Here is a 6,000-nt window from a genome sequence, read left to right as displayed (position 1 = left end):
TTATAGAAGCAAACAACTAAAAGTACTAGCTCCGGCACGCACATGCAAAGCTTCGTTCGCCCCCATTTTCCCTATGGGGAAATGGCTCCTGAAGGTCTTGTACCACTTGACATCTCAAGGTGTTAAGCTTTATGCGCTTTCAGCTCTGTCAACCCTGGTCTGAATTGCACAGTAATCTGCGAAGAGCCCCATTGTTACTCCTGGACCCCAGAAGAACATATGTTACTCATGCAAATAAGGAACCATGTTGGGTATAAAGAGCAGCGCCCTGCGGAATCCTGCGGAGAAGACACGGACGTATTCTGTTTCAGGACTTTTTAAGACTGGCGTATTCCGTACAGTTTGATTGATATACAGCGCTCAAAGGCGCGTTTCAAGACCAGGCTTCAAACTTCTACAACCGTCTAACTAAATCCCAGGTAACACCTCTTCGCCAGAATCATCGCTAGGCTTTAGATTCATAGAGTTCTTTATTTATACATGCTGTAGCGAAGCCTTTGAGATGAGTAATGTGTTGCGCTCTCTGTAGCCTTCTAGTGGGTCGTCCTCTTTGGCTCTTCCCGCTCGCGCTCTGAGTCCGCGTTTAGCATTGACTGTCACCATTGCGCATCGTCGCCGACTGCCGTCAAATAAACCCATCTCGACAATGCATAGAATTTCATTTGACACAAAGTGACCATAATTTGTTTAGGCCCGTAGCAGTAATGGCTATTATCGGCTCCAATCCCGCACTGAAACGCTATTTCAGTTACTCGGCTTACAAGGTCGCGTCAGCAGGACGCATAAGCACACTTAAACAATGTACCAACGAGCAATTGAAGAACCTGCTCAATCGTCGGTTAAACACTTGGAGGACGCTTGAGCCTCGCCTTCAAGACTTTAGAACGCGGTAGGGTAATCGGGCCACGTGCACAACGCCTTCAAACGTGCCGCAAGGAAAGGAACGTTTGAGCGCGCAACACTGGCCGTTTCAAACTATGCTAGAATGCCTACTGCAAGTACAGTTGCGAAGTGCCTACTACGCCATGATTCTTCCTCATTCCCAGGATTTGGGGACATTTGTACGTGGCGCCATCTCTCGGCGGCAACAACGGCGTCGTGCCATAACTCAATGGGAAATAGGCGAAAAAAAATCATATCTCCTGAAAAAAGCTAGTTATCAAAAACGCGACTCCGGGTTCGATGCAGCGGAGACCTACTGGAACATTTTGGTAAAACTGCAGTATCGCACTAAAAAGCGTGTGGTTTCCCAGGAGAATTGAACACCGCCCATTAAGGGGTATTCAGACGGGGGAGGAATGCTCGGGGGAGACGGGGGGGTTGCGGATCACGTGACCGCGACGTCACGGATTAGCGAGTGGGCGTGACCCCCCCGCGCCTCCTCGGAGGAGACGGGGACGTTTTCCCCGAAAGGACAAACAATCCCCCGGCGGTGGGGGATGTGGCGGAATTTCTGGCTCTTGTTTGGCCACATTGTTGCACTTGCTCCTGCAGAGAGCGGCAGTGGGTGTCCAGTCTGCAGTTGGGGTCATCTGTAGCTGGGGTCATCGTCGTCAGCAGCTGGTGAAACGGGCGGTACAAGCCACAGGAGTAGTCTGGTAACACTGGTCTCCCCCTCCGTTCGCCCCGTCCGTGTGAGTGGGGGGCATTTGTGGCGACTTCTCCTCGCGAGTTGACGTCACTAGGCTCCGCCTTTACCCCCCGAGCATTTCTCCCCCGTCTGAATATCCCTTCAGGAACACACGGGGCCCTATTGTCAAATTTTAAACACTCTGGGAAGCCACGCGGTTTTTAGTGTGACACTGTGACTTTAACAGAATGTTCAAATAAGGCTCTGCTGTATAGAACCGAGAGTCGTTTTTGATAACTATCTTTTTTCATCAGATATGATTTTTTTTTTCGCCTATTTCCCACTCAGTTACGGCAGGCCACCGCTGTCACCGACGAGAGATGGCGCTACGCTCTTAAAAAGAAGGCTGTAGTACTTACTAACTTCGGTTTACTAACTACTTGTCACATATGTTACTACCCTGTTAGTAAGTGCGGTTAGTAACGGGGATCAATAAAACTTGCTGCTGGGCTAGTTGGTTCATACTTGCAAGGAAAGAATATTGATGCGCACACACATAAAAACACGGACTCAGGAGACAAGGACGAGCGCAATGTCTCCTGAGTCCGTGTTTTTATATGTGTGCGCATCAATATTCTTTCCTTGCTAGTAACGGGGAGGTTAGTAACCGTTACTACCCTCGCCATTACAAACGCACTTTGTAGCGGTTACACCCTTCTCGTTGCTAACTAGTAAAATAGGTAGTAACGGTTACTACAAAAAAAAATTAGTAACCGTGATCCTTTCGCCTGACGAGCCTCTTGTTTTTATAAGGTCAAATTCGCGAGCATCAACATTGCGATATATCATTAGGTAATTATGCACAGTATGTCATGAATCAGAACAGCATACATAGACAACGACAAGGCTGCACGACACGTATAATTCGTAAGTGTTTCCAGGAGCATATAGAGCCCTACCTCTGGGGTACGCATCTGGTGCCAGCGGGCAGCTAGGCTTTAGGATAAATAGTTTAAGTTATGCGCCTATATTTACATAGTGTACAATTTTACTAGGTGCGCGAGGTAACGTAGCGTAGGACCTTTAATCAAGCATATTAAGACAATCAATATGTTGTGCCTATTTTTCGTAATATTGTCTCAACATGACCTAATATACAAGACACAAGATGGGGTACTAAGCTTAATAATATCGCCTCAGTGAACTGGAATGGATCCCCGTGCTAGTGAATAGGTTGTAAAAAGCTCGTAATAATAACTTCTAAGATTCGTTTAACAAGTTCATTTAACAGGTGCATGGCAAAAGTTAGTAACGGTACGCAAGAGGTAGTAACCGTTGCAACTTTTAAGTGTCTGCTAACGTAGGTAGTAAAAAGGTAGCAGAAAGTTAGTAATGGTCCAAGAAAGCTAGTAACAGCTGCTGTTACTAAATATTTGCTCGTGGTTACAAGCTTTTTCCTAACTTTTTTTTTAAGAGTGTACGTGCACATGTCCCCAAATCGTGGTCATGTTTGCAAATTGGCAAATTACCCACTACGCGCCCGTAAGGTGCCACGCGCGCCTGCAAGCTTTGTAAAGGAGAGGCAGCTTTAAACCACACACACTTTGCGCAATTCACATGTTTCGACGCCTGGTGCGAGCCTACGATTCTGCCCCGCAATATTACACGCGTTCATACGACTCCCCCCCGTTACATGAAATTCTTATAGCGTTTCTTTGCGAACCAGTTTCAAGCGCTGGCGTGTATAACTTCGCGGTAGAACACCTACTTGCCAGGCAGGAGGTCCGGGTTCAATTCTCGCGTGGATCGCAGATTTTTTTAAATGCGAATGCATTTCTTAGTCGGGCTATGTCAGGCGTCCGGCGTTGTCCGCGCGCCTCTCCGCTCTCACTCCCTCTCCCATAGCAACAGCTGCAGGCGTGCGCGCTTATCCTCGCCCCTAGCAACCGGAGCAGGTGGTGCGGGCGGAGTAGGGGAGAGTGAGTGGAGAAGAGGAGCGCGCTCTGGCGTGTGAGGGTGCTCGCATCGCGGGAGCTCGGCGGAGCTCCCGCGTGTGTGGAGAGAGTGTAGGAGAGGGTAGGTGCAGTGCTTCGCCGCTGCTTCTCTCGCCGTTCGCTCTCTCTCCTCCCTGCGCCACCGCCTCAATGCAGTGCGTTTGAAACGCGTTTGTAGCGTTTGTGCTGCCTTGGCACAGCCTGAAAACAGCGCGTTCTAAACGCGTTGTGCTGCATTGAAGGCGGTGGCAACATCCCTGAGGTGATTACGAACGCACGTAGGAAGTGTTCGTTGAAAGAGGCGCCCAAAAGGGAGACACTTGAGCGCGTCGATATGTCCATCTCGGCGCAAGAAATGCATTCGCATTTCCTCACGATTCCCTTCGGGCAGGTGGGGGCATTTTTTTATTATTTATTGCATCTATCTCGAATTTTCGCTCGCGGATAACTTCGATTTTTCGCTCACAACCAACGACGCCGACACCGACGCCGGAATTCCTGCGAAATGAGCTCTCTAACGCTATCGCGTTAACATTCAAGTCATCTCGATCGCACATGCTGTTTTTAGTAATTCACATCACGGACAAGGCCTGATCACCTTCCTAATCGAATGTCTGACTGTACGCTGTTAATCGGCGGTGAATATTTTAAAGATTCTTCTTAACTGACGTTCTGATACGTATACATATATGATTCCAAGCCGCTACGTTCGAGTTGAAACTTCACGATCTCATGGCCATCTTCGAAACAGATGAGAACTCGAAAACTACTTCTTATAGGCAAAATCGCAAATGAAGCGAATAAAAATTGCTATACCATGTTTCTTCGGGTGAGACAGCCCGGCGCAGTGGTCTACACTGGTTACAGTGCCTGACTGCTGACCTGAAAGTCGCGGGATCGAATTGCGGCGGCGGCGGCCGCATTTTCGATGGAGGTGGAAATGCTTGAGGCCTGTGTGTTTAGGCCGAAAATTCCGGTGCCCTCCGCTATACGGTGTCCCTGATAATCATACCGTGGTTTTGGGACGTAAAACCCCAACAATTATACATTATTATATTGGTTGAGACAGGACAGATACCAAAAGTGAAAAAAAAATTGTGTGCATCCGTGGTGTCACGATGGCGTTGCACTGGTACTGCAGCTGTCACGCCAAATTTAAAAAAAGGGAAGCTCGGTTCGTGTGACCATTGACTTTTGAAACATGCACTTCACTCGCCTAAACTTAATTTCTATTTTCTTGAAAAATACATTTGTCGGTGCTGCATCATTCCGACATCGTCTCTTTAAGACTTCCCGATACTTTCTGTGTCCTATATACTCGTGAAGCGAATAGGAAAGGAGACGATAATGTAACTTCTTCGACAACACAGTGCTTGGATTGAGATCGCACAATGACAAAGTTGCTGTTAGAGCCAATACTACTCACCAATTAGCCAAAAGTAGGCGGAAGAGGCCAACGGAGGCTGTCAATGTAAAAGTCTCCGCCATCTAAGTATGTCAGAACATAACATAACCAATGACGCCAACAAACATTTAAGCCTAGGAGAGCATAAGGCACATTAATTGTTTTTAACTGTAGTGTAATGATTACGACCTAAACTGAAAGGAATTAAAGTGGACAAAGAAGTACCCTGTCTGTCGGTGGGATCCGAACCCGCAACCTTCGAAAGACGATTGCGAAGGTTGTAGGTCCAGATCCCACCGACGGAAAGGGTGCTACTTCGTCCCCTTTATTTCCGTTCGATTTAGGTCATATCATTACACTACAGTTAAAAACAGCAATTAATGTCCCCTATGCTCTCCTAGGCTTAACTGTCTGTTGGTTTCATTGGTTGTGTCTATCAAAGAGAAGGTGCTGCAGCTCCAAGCTCGAGCCGCGTTGCAAATGAAGTGCCTCCTTCAGAATCTGTCGTTCTGCGTCGTAACGGGAACAGTCGCAGAGCACAAAAGCGCTGTTGGCGTTTTTGAAGAACACTCAGCTTAACGAAAGCCTGTGAAGGACTCTTCTTATGTATATATGTGTGTTTGTGACTGTATGTACTATTTGTGTGTATATGGTGTATATGTGATCATTGTATATACCATAATCACCCGACACCTGGAGTAGCAAGCCAGGCGACAAACCAGGCTAACCTCTCCGGGCATTTCATTAAAGAATCTTATCTCTCTATCTATCAAAGAAACTAGCCCTTCGTACAATGCCCCCTTCTTTAGAACGCAACAGCGTAACGCACGAGCTATACAAGACAGCAGCCACAACCGAAACGCGATCGCTAACCCTCGCGAGTGTGTCCTACGTCATCGCTCGACTCAACGATGAAGCACAAGCAGGGCGAACACAGTCAAACCACGTAAAACGATATGGACAGTTCGTAATTCCACCCGAATTGCGACACTTGCCCCATCGGCAACTGTGTTAGCTGAACCCAGCAATGG

Source organism: Rhipicephalus sanguineus, chromosome 9, assembly GCF_013339695.2.
Source record: "Rhipicephalus sanguineus isolate Rsan-2018 chromosome 9, BIME_Rsan_1.4, whole genome shotgun sequence".
Classification (NCBI taxonomy): Eukaryota; Metazoa; Arthropoda; class Arachnida; order Ixodida; family Ixodidae; genus Rhipicephalus; species Rhipicephalus sanguineus.
Note: the sequence above shows the minus strand (reverse complement) of the source record.